We start from the raw sequence: 20,692 nt of genomic DNA on the forward strand, positions 1-20,692 counted from the left end.
TAGATCAACCTCGTTTCTTCTTCTCCTGCCAAGAATGTCTATGCAACCAGTGCCGCTGCCTCTCGGGTCAAGTTCTTGATCTCTATGAGCTTTTGGAATATGACTGCGTGGCCTATTCCCACAATAAAAAAGTCTCTCAGTACTTCTCTCCTCAATTCATCGGAGAACTCACATAAGCTAGCCAACCTCCGAAGTTCCGCCACGAAGTCGGGTATGCTCTGGCCCACACAGCGTCTGCAGTTGTAGAACCTGTGTCTGTCCATGTGTAGGCTGCTCGCTGGCTTCAGGTGGTCTCTCACCAGTGTGCTCAACTCTTCAAACAACTTGCTTGCTGGTTTCTCGGGTGCCAGCAGGTCCTTCATTAAGGCATATGTTTTCGAGCCACACCTGGTCAAGAGATGGGCTCTTCTCTTGTCTGCCTTATCGTCGCCTAACCAGTCTTTGGTTACGAAGCTTTGCTGGAGCCTTTCTATAAAGTCCTTCCAATTATCTCCAGCATTGTATTTTTCATCTGAGCCGTTGGTCGCCATTCTGTGGATTCTGTAATCCCGTAACTCGTCGCCACTGTAAAGTCCTGTCCCTGCAGTACAGATTCACACGAGGCACATACTGAAGTCAAGGTCACTCAGGACCTGCACCTTCATTACACAGCTCTCGAATGCCACACTTGCCTGAGACCTGTCCTTATATACCTGTCTGGGACAGGTATCCAGTGTCTCCTGCAAGTGCACCCCTGGTGGTAAGGTAAGCTAGTGGTTACAGGTCATCTCTAGTTACAGTCATGTATAGCATGGTAAGATACAGTTATGTACAGTAGTGTGAGATACACGATACAACCTTTAACTGATTATTCTGATGTTAGAAGATGGGGAAGTGTTCGAACTTATAATTTATTCTCAAATCAATAGGTTTTGTAACATTTAATGTCAGCTGTCACAGAATGATTAAGTATACAGTAATTAAGCACACACTTACAGCCAGTACAACTGAACCATGCGACTTTAGTTGGGGACTCAAAGGCGATACTGTTCCAGTACACAGGCTGCAGATGTTTGAAATCCAAGTACCTTTTTATACCTTTTCTACTTATTTGTTCTACGTAACAATCTACATCTTTCTGCAATGCCCAATACAACTCGATATAAAGTGAATGTTAATGAGCCTCTTCCGTTATCCCTGATCAGTGAAGTTTTCATTAATTCGTTTTCTGTAGACCAGTACAACTCCCCTACATTTTTATCAATAGTTTCACTGTTGTTTCTATTTTACCAAGTGAAAGTTCTAATTATAAATCTCTGCCACTCCATACCAATCTCCCGCTTCTAAAAAAGGATGATGTGTTCAACGATATTTCCTTCTGCAGAACTAACATGTTATCAAATGATTGAAACTCTCTGAAACACATGTCTTTTAATAAAGTTTAATGTCTAAACTGATCATTGCGTTAAAGATCAGTCTCAATCCAACAGGTCAGTCTAAACTGGATATAAATTAATTTTAACTTCCTCACTTAACAGGCAAAAGCTAAAGGTAACTATTACTAGAACATGATGAGAAATCAATAGGAGTATAATGCTAACAGACCGCAGGACAGTATGATTAACCCTGTCCTTACCGATAGACAAAGATACAAATACCGTTCCCTTCATTTAAATGGTGTTTCAATCTGTGTCAATCTTGCTCAGAAGAGCACGCTCGCTACATGTTCACAGTTCTGGTTTTCTGCTGTTTGTTAGAAGGTGCATGCAATATAATGTACACCGTGGTCAGATCAAAATTATTGCTCTTCTCTGGCTGTCACTTCAAAAGTTTAAGGATTTACAATGTTAAATGGTGCAATCTAAGAGGCTTAGCATTTGTGTAACCATCGTTCACATAAGGAGATAAATAAGAAAGGAGTTTCTCAGTGAATGTGTCAATGTAAGTCGAGAGATGAGACAAATCATCAGCATTGTAAAACGACACCTGACCATCCTCATAATCCAGGTAAACTCCGATAGTCCTGGGTTTCACGCTCAACGCAAGAATCTCGTCGGCATCACACTCACCTCCATTTGTCAATGACAGAGTCCAATATCCATTTTCAGCGAGAGGACTGATCTCCCTTCCTATTGGCTGACTCTGTGGCCATACCCACAATCCACTCAAACTTATCCACCTCCATCTCGCAGTAGTGTTTTCCTGCTGTGAATCCCTCTGATCCCAGCACACTGTGACTCATACCGAAACTCTCTGGATTATTATTCAGAAGCCATTCTTAGCTGTCACTGAGTTTTACGTTGGCCTGGTCCTCAGATAGGATGAGCCGAGGAGACGCTGTGTTTGGGTCGAAAATCAGTGGTGCTGGAACTTGGAAGAAATAAAACTAACAATGTTAAAAGCTTCACACAAACTAGTATGAACAGAGGCTATTAAATATCACTGCATAATTGCATCGTGCACATAGGTCATCCTCATTTAACCATAACTGCCACTTATCAGTCATAAATAAATCGCTTTCATTCACATGCGTAGGGATAGTGCAGAATGGGCGGTATCTGTTTGGCCACCACTTATACCCACTGCCTGATATTCAATTCCATTGGGGTAAAAAAATCCTCTTGGTTTTTGCACAAACCGGGCGGTGTCACAACGACTGATGTTACACTCCAGCCCAATATTCAGTTGTAATTAAGTCAATGGAACGGAATATTGGGCAAGTCCTAAAACGGGCAGCCAACCTGATACAGCAGAATCTGAGTTACCGCCCTTTGAGAGCAATTTAGGAATCCCTAATTCACAATTCACCTTGGGGTGGAAACTGGCCCTGGGCAGTCGGCACCATTGGATCGACGTGCCATTCTACCTCCTGCCTGAAGTTCAATTCCATTGACTGCAATGGGACAGGATATTGGGCTGCACCTATACCACGCCTTACCGTATGATCTGTGCTATCGCACAGGATTAATTTCTACCCCACAGTGTCTGACATGCTAAGTGTTCTTTTTCCCTATATCCTGCGGGAGTGAAATTAGACTTGGCTTGGGACTGAAACAAATGAAATGTTTCCAGCCCATTATACCAAACGCCTATTCAGTTCCATTGAAATATAACAGGCAAACAATCCAAAACCAGTTGTACTGTATCCATCCCAGTGTCCAATCTCACCCCATCAGCCTCAGGAGCATTCACACCCTGCACATGTAGCGGGTCCGAGAAAATCACTTTACTGCATTATTGTGAACACAATGAGGTTGAAATCCAACTTGGGCATTAGTACAACATGGGGGATATCACATCAGTTTAAACATTGTGTCTGACATTGAGCTCCATTGACTTCAATAGGCTGCATATCAGGAGGTGAGCATAACTGGCACCCATGAAATCATAGAATCGTAGAAATTTACAGCATGGAAGGAGGCCATCATGTCCGTGCCGGCCAACAAAGAGCTATCCCGCCTAATCCCACTGTCCAGCTCTTGGTCCGTAGCCCTGTAGGTTATGGCAGTTCTGCTGCACATCCAAGTACTTTGTAAATTTGGTGAGTGTTTCTGCCTCTACCACACTTGCAGGCAGTGAGTTCCAGACCCGCACAACCCTCTGGGTGAAGAAATGTCCCCTCAAATTCCTTCTAAATCTCCTACCACTTTCTTTAAATCTATGCCCCCTGGTTGTTGACCCCTTGCTAAGGGAAATGGGTCATTCCTATCCACTCTATCTAGCCTACTCATAATGTTGTACATCTCAATAAGGTCTCCCCTTACCCTCCTCTGTCGCAAAGAGAACAAACCCATCCAATCCAATCTTTCCGCATGACTAAAATTATCCAGTCCAGCAAACATCCTCGTAAATCTCCTCTGTACCCTCTCTCGTGCAATCGTTCGTTTCCTGTAATGTGGTGACCAGAACTGCACACAATACTCTAGCTGTGGCCTAACTAGTGTTTTATACTGTTCAAGCATAACATCCCTGCTTTTGTATTCTGTGCGTCAGCTAATAAAGGCAAGTATTTCGTATGCCTTCTTAACCACCTTATCTCACCTGGCCTGTTACCTTCAGGGATCTGTGAACAGGCAGGCCAAAGTCCCTTTGTTCCTCTGCACTTCTCATTGTCCTACCATTTAATGTGTATTCCCTTGCCTTTTTAGACCTCTCAAAATGCATTACCTCACACTTCTCCGCGTTGAATTCCATTTGCCACTGTTCTGCCCACGTGACCTGTTCATTGAAATCTTCCTCTAGTCTACAGGTTTCTTCTTCATTATCAACCATTCAGCCGAATTTTAGCATTATCTGCAAACTTCTTAATCATATCCCCTACATTCAAGTCTCAATCATTGATATACACCACAAAAAAGTATCCAGTAATGAGCGCTGCAGAACCCCACTGGAAACAACCTTCCTGTCACAAAAGCACCATCAGCTATTACCATTTGCTTCCTGCCCCCAAGCCAATTTTGGGTCCAACTAGCCACTTTGTCCTAGATCCCATGAGCTTTTACTTTCGTGATCAGTCTGCCATGTAGGACCTTATCAAACGCCTTGCAAAAATACACATTCGCCTGTCCCACACTATTGCAGCACCTTGTGTATCAGAATGTATACACGCCCCACACCAGCCAAAACCATGTGATATCTTGGAAGAGGCAAAGAAACAGATAAAAATCCAGGCAGATTTGGGGGGAAAATCTGCGAAAATTGCTCTCCGTTCCATCTAAACGATAGAAACTGGTCCAGATCACACTGTCATCAATTCCCTGGAATACCTGCCTTTTGCAAGAGATGCTGTTGGCCCCAACCAGAAACAGGTCCAGCTTTTACTTGAAGGAATTCAGTGAATCGACGTCCAGTGCATGAGCCGGCCGCCTATTCCAGAGATCCACTATTCTCTGGGATAGACCCATCTCCTGACATCCAACCCAGATCTGGCCTTTCACAACTTAAATTTGTGAACCCTACTCCTCCCTAACCTATTTAATTGAAATAAACTGTCAACTGGAATACAGTCTATTCCCTTCATCCTCATCGAAACCTCAATCAGATCATCTTTAAGTCTACATTCCTCTAAAATGTAGAGTCCCAACTCCTTTAGCGTATCTTGATAACTAAGTGCTTTAGACTTGGAATTAGTCTAGAAGCCCTAATCTGCACCTTTTCCAAAGCTTAACTATGACCCACCGTGTGAGGGGACCAAAAATGGATACAGCGTTCCAGGTTAGGCCTGGCCACAGTATTGTACAAGGACAAAATATAGTATGCCTCGTCTTATAGTCAATTGTCCTATGAATGCATCCCAACACTTTATTTGCTCCAGCTATCACTTCACGGCATTGCTCATGTATTTTTAGAGCTCTATGCACCAGAATGCCCAGATCTCTTTCCTTCTCAACCTTGTTTAACGCTTTCTCTGAAGGGTGTATGAATGTTGAGCACTCTCCCTGACCACATCTATAACACTACACTTATCCAAATTAAACATCATTTGCCAGCAATGAGCACAACCTCCCAACACATTAACATACACCTGAAGCAGTCCTGCCAGCCAGTTCTCAATCTAGCCCATTAACATCAGAGACTTTACGCACAAGTTCCAGGTTTATCTATGCGAATAGGAAGGCATAAGTCCTGCTTTTACCAGCATAACAGGTTTAAGAAATAGAAAAATAAAATGTTGTCACTCATTTATATATTAAAAACTCTGTCAATTAAGGTAAGTTTAATTTTTGCCCTGTTAAAACATATAAACAAAATGTTCCAAAAAATGTTTTGTATAAAATATTTAAATTGCATTTTAAATAATGTTAAATATGTAATGTGTTTTTTTATTTATTTAGTGTGTCTGTGTGTTTTTTAGATATTCCCATTCATACTTATGGCAGCTCCGTACATACGGAATTACTACATGAATGGTGATCCCCTACGCTGATAGGTTGCGCCGGCCCACGTGATCCCAGAGATGATTACGAAGCCCTTACGCTCTTGGGATACTTGTACCTCTGGGCTGGCCTATGCATAGAGCCCTCGGACCTCAAGTCTTCGAAACTCCGAAACCACCAGTTACTTTTTTTAAATATCTGGGCTTCCCTCACCCACTATCTTCATCATTTCTTCAAAAAATACAGTTAGATTTGTAAGAAATGACCTCTTTTTATGTTGTCATATTGAAACTTATATTGAAGTTAATTTGACAAATATACGCCATTCTGCAAATGTATTAATCTCTTCTTGCATTTTGTCTGTCTGCCTCAGTTTTAATTAAATCCTCCAATTTAATGACTTCTGCAAGTTTTGAAATTGTACTTATGATTGCAGAGTCCAAATCGTTTATGTTATGAGTTCCAAAGTACAGCAATCACAGCAACTTGCCATATATTAAATCCCGTCACTACTGGGAAATTAGTCTGAGAATCAGAGAATAGAATGATAGAACAATACAGCACAGAAGGAGGCCATTCCGCCCATTGTGCTTATGCTGGCCTTTTGGTGGAGCTCAGCAATTTGTCCCAATCCCCTATTCTCCTGAGTAAAAGCAGAGTAAATAGAACTAGAAATGACTCCACTTCTAAAGAACCATAATATCACAAACAATCAGTGGGGTCTAAGACACTTCTGCCTCTTTGCCTTGTACTTTCTCACCGCATCTTCGACCAGCAGGAACCTATTTGAATCCCTCCAATCCGGTTTCCTCCCCTCCACAGCACCAACACAGCTCTCATCAAAGTCACAAATAACATCCAACGTGTCTGTGACTGTGGTAAACTCTCTCTCCTCAGCCAGGCCGAGAAGGCTGAGGAGAGATTGTTTACCAGTCACATAGGATGTAATTTGTAACTTTGATGAGAACCGTTTTGGTGTTATGGCGGTGCAGAAACAAATTGGAGGGATTCAAACAGGGAGTTGTGGAATAGATGGGCACAGATTTGGTAGGTGACAGCACATTCGACGACTTTGGAGAGGAAAAAGAGAAATGAGATGGGGCCGTAGTTTGCAAGGACAGAGGGGTCAAGCGTTCTTTGATTTTAGGAAAGCCATGATGATACCATATTTGTGGGAGAGGGGGACAATACCTGAGAGGGAACTTTTAATAGCATCAACTGACATGGAGTCCAGGAAAGGACGTTGGGTGATCAGCAATTTGTTGGGAATAGGGTAGAGGGAGCAGGAGGTGGCTCTCACATAGAAAATAGGTGCAGGAGTAGGCCATTTGGCCCTTCGAGCCTGCACCATCATTCAATAAGATCATGGATGATCATTCACCTCAGTACCCCTTTCCTGTTTTCTCCCCATACCCCTTGATCCCCTTAGCCATAAGGGCCATATCTAACTCCCTCTTGAATATACCCAACGAACTGGCATCAACAACTCTCTGCGGTAGAGAATTCCACAGCTTAACAACTCTCTGAGTGAAGAAGTTTCTCCTCATCTCAGTCCTAAATGGCTTACCACTTATCCTTAGACTATGTCTCCTGGTCCTGGACTTCCCCAACATCAGGAACATTCTTCCTGCATCTAACCTGTCCAGTCTCGTCAGAATTTTATATATTTCTATGAGATCCCCTCTCATCCTTCTGAACTCCAGTGAATAAAAGCCCAGTCTCTCCTCATATGTCAGCCCAGCCATCCCGGGAATCAGTCTGGTGAACCTTCGATGCACTCCCTCAATAGCAAGAATGTCCTTCCTCAGACTAGGAGACCAAAACTGAACACAATATTCCAGTTGAGGCCACACTAAGGCCCTGTACAACTGCAGTAAGACATCCCTGCTCCTATACTCAAAACCCCTAGCTATGAAGGCCAACATACCATTTGCCTTCTTCACCACCTGTTGTACCTGCATGCCAACTTTCAATGACTGATGAACCATGACACCCAGGTCTCGTTGCACCTCCCCTTCTCCCAATCTGCCGCCATTCAGATAATATTCTGCCTTCGTGTTTTTGCCCCCAAAGTGGATAACCTCACATTTATCCACATTATACTGAATCTGCCATGCGTTTGCCCACTAATCTAACCTGTCCAAGTCACCCTGCAGCCTCTTAGCGTCCTCCTCACAGCTCACACCGCCACCCGGTTTAGTGTCATCTGCAAACTTGGAGATATTACACTCAATTCCTTCATCTAAATCATTAATGTATATTGTAAATAGCTGGCACAGACAAGATGAGCTCAGAGAGGGCATGAGGGGCAATAGGAGAAAAACTGGAGAAAGATATATGTCCAGGGCTAGGGCAGTGGGGAACATTAGAGGACGTTTGGCCCAGTAGGCTAGGGGAAGGGAGGGAAACAGCAGAGGAGCTGATTCGACGGTCACAATCTTAGTGCCAAATGGCACTTGTTGTTGGAGGTGAGCATGGAGGAGGCAGGGGAGAAGGGTTTATGGATTGCAGTGGAGAAGAGAAGCCAGGGCGAATGTTGCATTCAAGGATGATCCTGGAATAGTGGGCAGCTTTAGTAAAGGAGAGCATGACCCGATAGTGCTTTATCTGGTCCAGTCAGATCCGGTGATGAATGGTTCAACCAGTTGTCGCCATAGACATTCGAGTGTGCATCCCTTAAACTTAAGTGAGCAGAGATGAGGGTCATACCAGGGGAACAATCAGGCTGAGAGAGAGTAATGTTTATAATGGGGACAAGGCAGCTTAACGCATATGTCAAACCAACATTCCCAGATTGCAGTATGTACACTGAACAGATATTACAGGCTGGGTACAGTGTACAGTTAAATATATTCCCAGACTGCAGTATGTACAGTGAACAGATATTACACACTGGGTACAGTGTACAGTGAGATATATTCCCAGACTGCAGTATGTACAGTGAACAGATATTACAGACTGGGTACAGTGTACAGTGAGATATATTCCCAGACTGCAGTAGGTACAGTGAACAGATATTACAGACTGGGTACAGTGTACAGTGAGATATATTCCCAGACTGCAGTAGGTACAGTGAACAGATATTACAGACTGGGTACAGTATACAGTTAGATATATTCCCAGACTCCAGTATGTACAGTGAACCGATATTACAGACTGCACACAGTTTGACATACACTTACAATTCACCAGTCCAACACTCACAACCCGCCCCCCCACCCTTCCCATTTATTGCCAAGCCCCTTTCTCACTGCTGTTTCGTGTTGTGTCACGAAGTTACTGTGTGAGTTGTGCAATATTCGTCCAGCAGTGGACACATTCTCTCCACATTCAGACATCAGTTTAGGAACCTGTGGATCGAAATGACGCCGTTTAAGAGGAGCAGCAATTTTACCCTCATCGCACAATCCATGGTTAAAATAAGGAAACAATTTCTCTGTGAATGTGTCAGTGAAAATGCAGAGATTGGACATATCATCAGCATTGTAAAAGCTCACCTGTCCTCCCTCATAGTCCAGGTAAACTCTGGTGGTCCTGGGCTTCACATTCGGGGTCAGTGGGACAAATGGGCTTTTAACAACTCGATATTCATTCCCATTGCTCAAACGCACAGCCCAATGTCCATGTTCAGGCCGCAGTGTTAACTTTCCCTTCCTATTGGCTGACTCTCTGGCCACACCCAAAGTCCATCCAGTCTTGTCCCCGACCTCCAGCTCCCAGTGGTCTTTCCCAGATGTGAATCCCTGTGACCCCAGGACACAGACAACAGTGTCGAATCTCTCCGGGTTATCAAGAAGCAGTAATTTTCTGTCACTCTCTCTCACACTGGTCCGGTCCTCAGACAGGATGAGATTATAATGCACTATGTTTGGATCCAGGGTCAGTGTGGCTGGGACTGGGGAAATGACATCACAATAAATATTGTAAACAGAGGAAGGTATATGGACACAGGTTAATATTTGAAAGCAGTGTCAGCCAGTGGCTCAGTAGATAGCACTTTTGCTTCTGAGTCAGAAGATTATGGGTTCAAATCCCAGTCCAGGAACTTCAACACCAATATGTAAGCTGACTCCAGTGCAGTGCTGAGGGTGTTCTGCACTGTCAGAGGTGCCATCTTTCCGATGAGGCATTAAAAGCCTTCCCTTTCAGGTACATGTTAAAGATCCCAGAGCACTATTTCAAAGAGCATGGATGTTATCCCTGGTGTCCTGACCAAAATTTATCTCTCAATCAACATCACTAAACACAGATCATCTGATCATTAACACATTGCTGTTTGTGGGAGCTTGCTGGGTGCAAATTAGTTGCCATGTTTTCTGCATTACAGCAGTGATTGCACTTCAAAATATACTTCATTGGCTGTAATGCACTGTGGGACATCCGGTGGTCGTAAACAGTGCGACATAAATGTAAGATTTTCTTCCTATAACTGGACATGGCACCCAGTCCACAATGTTTGTCAATCCATGCTAATATATTATTTCCAATTCAGAGAACCCTAATTTTGTGCAATAACCTCTTCTGTGGAACCTAATTTAATACATTTTGTAAATCCAAATAAACAACATCCACTGGCTCCCACTTTATCTACCCTGCTAGTTACAACCTCAAAAATCTCCAGCAAGTTTGGCAAATATGATGATGTATAATCATTGCTTTGAGTAAAATGTGAAGGGATCTGAATGGAGTTTTCACTGATGGGCCCCAGTGATGTGATACCACGTCAGTTACATAGAATTATAGAAATATAGAAAATAGAAAATGGCTGAACATGCAACTTCAGTACCCCATTCCTGCTTTCTCGCCATACCCCTTGATCCCCCTCGTAGTAAGGACTTCATCTAACTCCTTTTTGAATATATTTAGTGAATTGGCCTCAAAAACTTTCTGTGGTAGAGAATTCCACAGGGTCACCACTCTCTGGGTGAAGAAATTCCTCCTCATCTCGGTCCTAAATGGCTTACCCCTTATCCTTAGAATGTGTCCCCTGGTTCTGGACTTCCCCAACATTGGGAACATTCTTCCTGCATCTAACCTGTCTAACCCCGTCAGAATTTTAAACGTTTCTATGAGGTCCCCTCTCCTTCTTCTAAACTCCAGTGAATACAAGCCCAGTTGATCCAGTCTTTCTTGATACATCAGTCCCGCCATCCCGGGAATCAGTCTGGTGAACCTTCGCTGCACTCCCTCAATAGCAAGAATGTCCTTCCTCAGGTTAGAAGAACAAAACTGTACACAATACTCCAGGTGTGGCCTCACCAAGGCCCTGTACAACTGTAGCAACACCTCCCTACCCCTGTACTCAAATCCCCTCGCTATGAAGGCCAACATGCCATTTGCTTTCTTAACCGCCTGCTGTACCTGCATGCCAACCTTCAATGACTGATGTACCATGACACCCAGGTCTCTTTGCACCTCCCCTTTTCCTAATCTGTCACCATTCAGATAATAGTCTGTCTCTCTGTTTTTACCACCTAAGTGGATAACCTCACATCTGCCATGCATTTGCCCACTCACCTAACTTATCCAAGTCACTCTGCAGCCTCATAGCATCCTCCTCGCAGCTCACACTACCACCCAACTTAGTGTCATCCGCAAATTTGGAGATACTACATTTAATCCCCTTGTCTAAATCATTAATGTACAGTGTAAACAGCTGGGGCCCCAGCACAGAACCTTGCGGTATCCCACTAGTCACTGCCTGCCATTCTGAAAAGTACCCATTTACTCCTACTCTTTGCTTCCTGTCTGTCAACCAGTTCTCAATCCATGTCAGCACACTACCCCCAATCCCATGTGCTTTAACTTTGCACATTAATCTCTTGTGTGGGACCTTGTCGAAAGCCTTCTGAAAGTCAAAATATACCACATCAACTGGTTCTCCCTTGTCCACTCTACTGGAAGCATCCTCAAAAAATTCCAGAAGATTTGTCAAGCATGATTTCCCTTTCACAAATCCATGCTGACTTGGACCTATCATGTCACCTCTTTCCAAATGCACTGCTATGACATCCTTAATAATTGATTCCATCATTTTACCCACTCCCGATGTCAGGCTGACCGGTCTATAATTCCCTGTTATCTCTCTCCCTTCTTTTTTTAAAAGTGGGGTTACATTGGCTACCCTCCACTCCATAGGAACTGATCCAGAGTCAATGGAATGTTGGAAAATGACTGTCAATGCATCCACTATTTCCAAATCCACCTCCTTAAGTACTCTGGGATGCAGTCCATCAGGCCCTGGGGATTTATCGGCCTTCAATCCCATCAATTTCCCCAACACAATTTCCCGATTAATAAGGATTTCCCTCAGTTCCACCTCCTTACTAGATCCTCCGACCCCTTTTATATCCAGAAGGTTGTTTGTGTCCTCCTTAGTGAATAACGAACCAAAGTACTTGTTCAATTGGTCCGCCATTTCTTTGTTCCCGTTATGACTTCCCCTGATTCTGACTGCAGGGGACCTACGTTTGTCTTTACTAACCTTTTTCTCTTTACATATCTATAGAAACTTTTGCAATTCTTCTTAATTTCCCTGCAAACTTCTTCTCGTACTCCATTTTCCCTGCCCTCATCAAATCCTTTGTCTTCCTCTGCTGAGTTCTAAATTTCTCCCAGTCCCCGGGTTCGCTGCTATTTCTGGCCAATTTGTATGCCACTTCCTTGGCTTTAATACTATCCCTGATTTCCCTTGATAGCCACGGTTGAGCCACCTTCCCTTTTTTATTTTTACGCCAGACAGGAATGTACAATTGTTGTAGTTCATCCATGTGATCTCTAAATGTCTGCCATTGCCCATCCACAGTCAACCTCTTAAGTATCATTCGCCAATCTATCCTAGCCAATTCACGCCTCATACCTTCAAAGTTAGCCTTCTTTATGTTCTGGACCATGGTCTCTGAATTAACTGTTTCATTCTCCATCCTAATGCAGAATTCCACCATATTATGGTCACTCTTCCCCAAGGGGCCTCGCACAACGAAATTGCTCATTAATCCTCTCTCATTGCACAACACCCAGTCTAAGATGGCCTCCCCCCTAGTTGGTTCCTCGACATATTGGTCTAAAAAACCATCCCTTATGCACTCCAGGAAATCCTCCTCCCCCGGAATACACTCCACAGGGTTTCCTCTGCTGCTGAAGACTTTGAAGGTTCACTGATCAGTTCCTGTTATTTTCGGTCTGCATTTACCCAGTAACTCAGAGCTTGTCTCTGGTCTGTGCTGCCCTGAGCTGGGAGAAGTGATGTTACACCTAACCTCAGCATCCCCTCGATAGGGGGACAACAGCCTATGTACCTGCTCCTGGACACTTTCATGCAGCTCTGAGCCAACATGCACCTGTGTACACATCAGACAAGAACAGGATTAGGCTCATTGTGAGACCCACACATTCAAAGCGCCTCCTATTATACATTGTTTGCGAAAAGAACGGGTAGTATCCATGGGACTGAACCCCAACATGTCACTGCTCTCAGGGAGAGCACACATGGGACTGAAACCCAACATGTCACTGCTCCCAGGGCCAGCACCCATGGACTGAACCCCGGCCTGCCACTGCTCTCAGGGAGAGCACCCGTGGACTGAACCCCAACATGTCACTGCACTCAGGGCTAGCACCCATGGTCTGAACCCCAACATGTCAATGCTCTCAGGGCCAGCACCCATGGACCAAACCCCAACATGTCACTGCTCCCAGGGCCAGCACCCATGGACTAAACCCCAACATGTCACTGCTCCCAGGGCCAGCACCCATGGACTGAACCCCAACATGTGACTGCACCCAGGGCCAGCACCTGTGGGACTGAACCCCAACATGTCACTGCTCCCAGGGCCAGCACGCATGGACTGAACCCCAACATGTAACTGTTCTCAGGGCCAGCACCTATGGGACTGAACCCCGTCCTGTCACTCATTTAATGACAGGAGGAAAGGAGATAGATCTGAGAGGAGACAACCTTTAACTTGAACAAAGAAACTTCTGTAACCTATAGGAGATATTTGGATGGTGAGTCATTTGATGATATATTGCTAGATGCTGGTAGGCACTGTTTGGCTGATAATAACAGTGTAAGGGTTAGATTAACAAGACAAGGACAAGATCAATATCTCTCCCTCACTCAGGCTCTCAGAACCAGGTCCTGGGAAACACAGAGGGATTTCCGGTAGTGATGGTCTGTAACCCTGGTAACATCAGTAAACACAGCTCTGAGTTATACAGCACAGTCAAACTGGGGAAAGCCGACGGCTGGGATCTGTATTTAAATACGTTGGGCGAGTTCTCAGAGTCAGTGAAGTGTTTATTTCAGTGAAGAGTGGACTCTCCTCTCAGCATGAAATCATGCTTGACAAACCTTCTGGAATTTTTTGAGGATGTTTCCAGTAAAGTGGACAAGGGAGAACCAGTTGATGTGGTATATTTGGACTTTCAGAAGGCTTTCGACAAGTTCCCACACAAGAGATTAATGTGCAAAGTTAAAGCACATGGGATTGGGGGTAGTGTGCTGACGTGGATTGAGAACTGGTTGTCAGACAGGAAGCAAAGAGTAGGAGTAAATGGGTACTTTTCAGAATGGCAGGCAGTGACGAGTGGGGTACCGCAAGGTTCTGTGCTGGGGCCCCAGCTGTTTACATTGTACATTAATGATTTAGACGAGGGGATTAAATGTAGTATCTCCAAATTTGTGAATGACACTAAGTTAGGTGGCAGTGTGAGCTGCGAGGAAGATGCTATGAGGCTGCAGAGTGACTTGGATAGGTTAGGTGAGTGGGCAAATGCATGGCAGATGAAGTATAATGTGGATAAATGTGAGATTATCCACTTTGGTGGTAAAAACAGAGAGACAGACTATTATCTGAATGGTGACAGATTAGGAAAAGGGGAGGTGCAACGAGACCTGGGTGTCATGGTACATCAGTCATTGAAGGTTGGCATGCAGGTACAGCAGGCAGTTAAGAAAGCAAATGGCATGTTGGCCTTCATAGCGAGGGGATTTGAGTACAGGGGTAGGGAGGTGTTGCTACAGTTGTACAGGGCCTTGGTGAGGCCACACCTGGAGTATTGTGTACAGTTTTGGTCTCCTAACTTGAGGAAGGACATTCTTGCTATTGAGGGAGTGCAGCGAAGATTCACCAGACTGATTCCCGGAATGGTGGGACTGACCTATCAAGAAAGACTGGATCAACTGGGCTTGTATTCACTGGAGTTCAGAAGAATGAGAGGGGACCTCATAGAAACATTTAAAATTCTGACGGGTTTAGACAGGTTAGATGCAAGAAGAATGTTCCCAATGTTGGGGAAGTCCAGAACCAGGGGTCACAGTCCAAGGATAAGGGGTAAGCCATTTAGGACCGAGATGAGGAGAAACTTCTTCACCAAGAGAGTGGTGAACCTGTGGAATTCTCTGCCACAGAAAGTAGTTGAGGCCAATTCACTAAATATATTGAAAAGGGAGTTAGATGAAGTCCTTACTACGAGGGGGATCAAGGGGTATGGCGAGAAAGCAGGAAGGGGGTACTGAAGTTGCATGTTCAGCCATGAACTCATTGAATGGCGGTGCAGGCTAGAAGGGCTGAATGGCCTACTCCTGCACCTATTTTCTATGTTTCTATGTTTCTATGAAAACATGAAGGGGACCAGCAAGAGGTTTAATAAGTTTCCCCCACTCGGGTTCCAGTTATACTGCAGCCAGTGTGAGGTCCTGACAGTGTGGGACACTCGACACTCAGAGCGCAATCCTGACTGATACCTGTTGTTCCTCAGTTATACTGCATATTGTGCACTGTTGTGGTCGGTTTGAGCCCTATTATAAAGTGCTGTTTACACTTACACCAACAGCTTGGGGATTGGGTTACAAAGAATCACCTTGAGAAAGGAGATACTCTCTTGTTGCTCGATGTCTGCTCAAGTGAAGTCAGTTCCTCTTCAATTCTTTCCAAGTTCTTCTCCATTGTGCTCAGATCTTCATCCTTTTGTCTCCTCAGCTCTTCGATCAAATGTTTCTCTTTGTCTTCAAGTTATCGATGGATTTTGGCAAATTGTGTGGAGATGTCTTGCTCCAGGGATCCTGTGAGTTCCTAAGATGGTGAGAGAGATCATTTAACCAGCGTGTTGTTAAAGGATGGCCGTGTTTAAAGGTAAAAGGTAATATTCACATCCAGCTCTGAAATCTTCCCCTCCTTCTGCCGTTTTAATTCACTTTTATTGTTCCTTTCATCCTCCATGGAATCCAAGGTCGATTTCAGCTGGTCCTAAAAATGGAATCAGATCTCACCATAACCCATTGCAATGTCTGCTGTTTATTCCCAAACTGTGGGGAGAGGTGTTCAGGTTTTAACCAGACACTAGTTTTTATATTGTCTATTAAATTACTTATGTGGGTCACAAAGTCCAGTGAAAACTCCTAGAGAAATAGTTCCTGTGGGAATTCCAATGTTTACAATGTCCACACTTACTGCCAGGACTGTGAACCATAACATCATAGAAATTTACAGCACGGAAGAAGGCCATCGTGTCTGCGCCGGTCGACAAAGAGCTATCTAGCCTAATCCCACTTTCCAGATCTTGGTCCATAGCCCTGTAGGTTATGGCACTTCAAGTGCACATCCAAGCACTTTTTAAATGTGGTGAGAGTTTCTGCCTCTACCACCCTTTCAGGCAGTGAGTTCCAGACCCCCACCACCCTCTGGATGAAGACATTTCCCCTCAAATCTTCTCTAAACCTCCTACCGATTACGTTAAATCTATGCCCCATGGTTGTTGATCCCACTGCTAAGGGAAATAGGTCCTTTCTATCCACTGTCTCTAGGCCCCTCATAATTTTATGCGGGTCAATAAGATCTCACCTCAGCCTCCTCTCTGCCAAAGAAAACAAAGCCAGCCTATCCAATCTTTTCTCAGAGCTAAAATTATGCAGTCCAGGCAACATCCTCGTAAATCTCCTCTGTACCCTTTCTAGTGCAATCACATTTTTCCTGTATTGTGGTTACCACAACTGCACGCAGTACACTAGCTGTGACCTAATTAGTGTTTCACACACTTCAAGCATAAACTCCCTGCTCTTGTATTATATGCCTCGGCTCTTAAAGACAAGTATTCTGTATGCCTTCTTAACCACCTTATCTACCTGGCCTGCTACCTTCAGGTATCTGTGGACCTGCACTCCTAGGTCTCTTTGTTCCTCTACACTTCCGATTGTCCTACCTTTTAATGTATATTCGCTTGCCTTGTTAGCCCTCCCCAAATGCATTACCTCACACTTCTCAGGGTTGAATTCCATTTGCCACTGTTTTGCCGATCTGACCAGTTCACTGATATCTCCCTGAATTCTGCAGCTTTCTTCTCCATTATCAACCACACAGCCGATTTTAGTATCATCTGCAAACTTCTTAATCATAACGCCTACATTCAAATCTAAATCATTGATATATAGAAGAAAAAGCAAGGGACCCAGTACTGAGCCCTGCAGAATCCCACTGGAAACAGACTTCCAGTCACAAAAACACCATCAACCATTAGCCTTTGCTGCCTGCCTCTGAGCCAATTTTGGATCCAACTGGCCACTTTTCCCTGGATGTCATTGGCTTTTATTTCTTGACTAGTCTGCTATGTGGGACCTTATCAAAAGCCTTGCTAAAATCCATATACACGACATTAAAGGCACTCCCCTCATTGACCCCCATTGTTACCTCCTCAAAAATTTCAATTAAGTTAGTTAGACACGAACTTCCCATGTCTTTATAAATGCAGATTTATCCTGTCCCTCAGAATTTTTTCCAATAATTTTCCCAACACTGAGGTTAGGCTGACTGACCTGCAATTACTCTGTCTATCCCTTTCAACCTTTTTAAACAAAAGGTACAACCTTATCAGTCCTCCAGTTCTCTAGCACCTCACCTGTAGCCAGAGAGGATTGGAAAATGATAGTCAGGGCCTCTGCTATTTCCTGTTTTGCTTCGCTTAACAGCCTGGGATACATTTCATCGGGGCCTGGGAATTTATCCACTTTCAAAGCTACTAAGCGTCCTAATACTTCCTCTCTAACTATGTTTATTTCATTTAATATTTTACACTCCTCCTCCCTGATTGCAATGTCTGCATCACCCCTCTCTTTTGAGAAAACAGACGCAAAGTGTTCATTAAGAACCATATCCATGTCTTCTGCCTCTCCACACAGATTACCTTTATGGTCTCTAATAGGCCCTACTCGTTCTTTAGTTATTCTCTTGCTCTTAATGCTCTTTATTAAACATATTTTGGGTTTCCTTGATTATACTTGCCAATATTTTTCCTTGCTCTCTCTTTGCTTTCCTAATATCCTTTTTAATTTTACTTCTGTATTTCTATTCTCGTTTAGAGTTTCTGCAGACTGCATATCTGTCATAAGCCTTCCTAGTTTTCTTTATCCCACCCTGTATGTCCCTTGACATCGAGAGGACTCTATATTTGTTAGTCCCACCCTTTTTCTTTAAGGAAACATACTTGCTCTGAAAACTCAGGATCTCATCCTTGAATGCCTCCTATTGCTCTAACACTGATTTACCTTGAAGTAGCCATGTACAGTCCACTTTGGCTAAATCCTATCTCAGCTAAGCAAAATTTGCTTTTTCCCAATTGAGAACTTTTATTTCTAGTCTATTTTTGTCCTTTTGCATAACTACCATAAATCTAACTGAATTATGATCACTAGCACCAAAATGCTCTCCCACTGATACCCCTTCCACCTGCCCAGCTTCATTTTCAGCCATGAACTCATTGAATGGCGGTGCAGGCTAGAAGGGCTGAATGGCCTGCTCCTGCACCTATTTTCTATGTTTCTATGTTTCTATTTCATAAAACCAAGTCCGGAACCGTTCTGTCCCTTGTTGGGCTTGTTACATGCTGGTTAAAAAGTTCTCCGAAATCATTTACTGAACATGCAACCATTGAAAACTCCAAGAAAAATTGTTCCAATATTTAAAATGTTCAAACTTACTGCCATGACTGAACATGCCACTTGGTGGCACTTTAGTAGGACTTCCAATGTTAATCTAAACAGTGGCCTAGCACTGCTTCATGTTAAAGCACTACATGCTGCTGGATATCTTATTCCCGCAAATAACTCAAAATGCTTGCTGATAAAATGTTCAGCTGCCATCTAATTGAAATTTCTATTTTCCAAAATGAATTTTAAAACAAATTTAAAAAAACAATAACATAAATAAATATATCCATCTTGTCTTTAAATGCCTTCATTAAAGTTTTTATTTCAAGGCCTCAGCCTCTCCCTGAAGCCTGGGCTTGGAGTTGATATTTTTGCCCGGAGCTTTGATTCTGTTTGCTGAACGCAGATTGTGTGGTCTGAGCAAGCGCAGTTGTTATATATGTATACTTGTATTTACTCTGTACAGCCACCAGAGGCTCATCCCCTGGAGTCCCAAGGGATCCCATAATCCCTTGGGAGCACAGGTATTTAAGGAGGCTTCACAGGTTGGAGAGGCACTCTGGAGACCTGCAATAAAAGACTACGGTCACACTCTACTTTGAGCTCACAATGTTGAGTCTGACTCTTTCTCCATACACAGCAGCAGTGAACCCAATTTCACAGCGAGCAGCAATCCTGCTCAGTCAGGTAGATGGATGGAATATTTTCTGCAGCTTCTTGCAGTTTCTGATCAGCTGTTTTTCCAACTGAATTGAAGGATAGCGAGAGAACACATTTCAAAAGCTTTCAGGTAAAGTTTATATTTTTATATGTTTTAAACTGCGAGGGTGTGTGTATAAAAGAGAGAGAGAGAGAGAGAGTGAGCTACAGAGGGAATCCTTGAGATTCCTGAGGCTGGGAGGGAAATGTCTGTCTCCCAAAGGGTGAGGGGACCCTGGGAATACCGGGAATGGTGTGAGCACCCGCCCAGGAATATGATTTCCAGATAGTTATATATGACTTAAATATTGCAATAAAACTGATTCCCTGTAGTTATTTAAAGTAAAGATTATAATGAATCTCTTTCCCTGTAGTTTTATTCAAACAATGTAATGAAACTGATTCTCGGCTCTCCGCTCCCTCTATCCCGCTCTCCACACCCCACCACACCCCCGGGGTGAGAGTTGGAGAACATCCCGTCCTGTGTCTCCGCACCTTGTAAGTTCTCTCTGCATCCCGGACCGGCAGGAACCTGTGGTTTGAATGTGCAGGTCAATCTACACAACCGGCACATGTCAATCTCATCCTCCTCACAGAACATTACCAGTTTCTCCCCATGTTCCTCACAGTCAGACCGCTCCTTCTGTGTCTCGGTTCAGCTTCTCCCCGTGTCCCTCACACTCAGACCGCTCCTTCTCCAGCTTCAGGTCCAGCTCCAGCTGCCGTGCTTTCTCGGAGAGATTGGCCAACACTCTGTTACTGGTGTAGCTTCTCTGGGGGAGAGCCAGCTGACATTCCGGGAAGGACATGGCATGATCCTGGTGTTCCCAACACTTCTGGATACAGGATTTACAGAAGTTGTGCTCACAGTCCAGGTGCACTGGCTCCACAAACAGAGACAGGCAGATGGAGCAGATTAAATCCCTGGTCAGGGTGAAGACCTGTTTACTGACGGCCATCTCAGTCGCTGCTCCTTAATCTGTGCCTCACTTTATGTAAAGTCCTGACCCTGCAGTACAGACTTACACGAGGTACATGCTGAAGTCAAGGTCACTCTGGACCTGCACCTTTATTTCACAGCTCTCGAGTGCCAAACTTGCCTGAGACCTGCCTTTATATACCTGTGTGGGACAGGTATGCAGTGTCTCCTGCAAGTGCACCCCTGGTGGTAAAGTATGCTTGTGGTTGCAGGTCATATCTAGTTACAGTCATGTAT

The 20,692-nt window shown here is 44.1% G+C and overlaps 1 pseudogene; it reads right to left on the bottom strand.

Annotated features, from left to right (window-relative positions):
- The window catches only part of LOC139230206 (nuclear factor 7, brain-like), a 926,603-nt pseudogene extending 906,168 nt beyond the window's left edge, over positions 1-20,435 (bottom strand).
- Positions 20,436-20,692: the final 257 nt, after the last annotated feature.

The sequence above is a fragment of the Pristiophorus japonicus genome, chromosome 19 (assembly GCF_044704955.1).
Source record: "Pristiophorus japonicus isolate sPriJap1 chromosome 19, sPriJap1.hap1, whole genome shotgun sequence".
Lineage (NCBI taxonomy): Eukaryota > Metazoa > Chordata > Chondrichthyes > Pristiophoridae > Pristiophorus > Pristiophorus japonicus.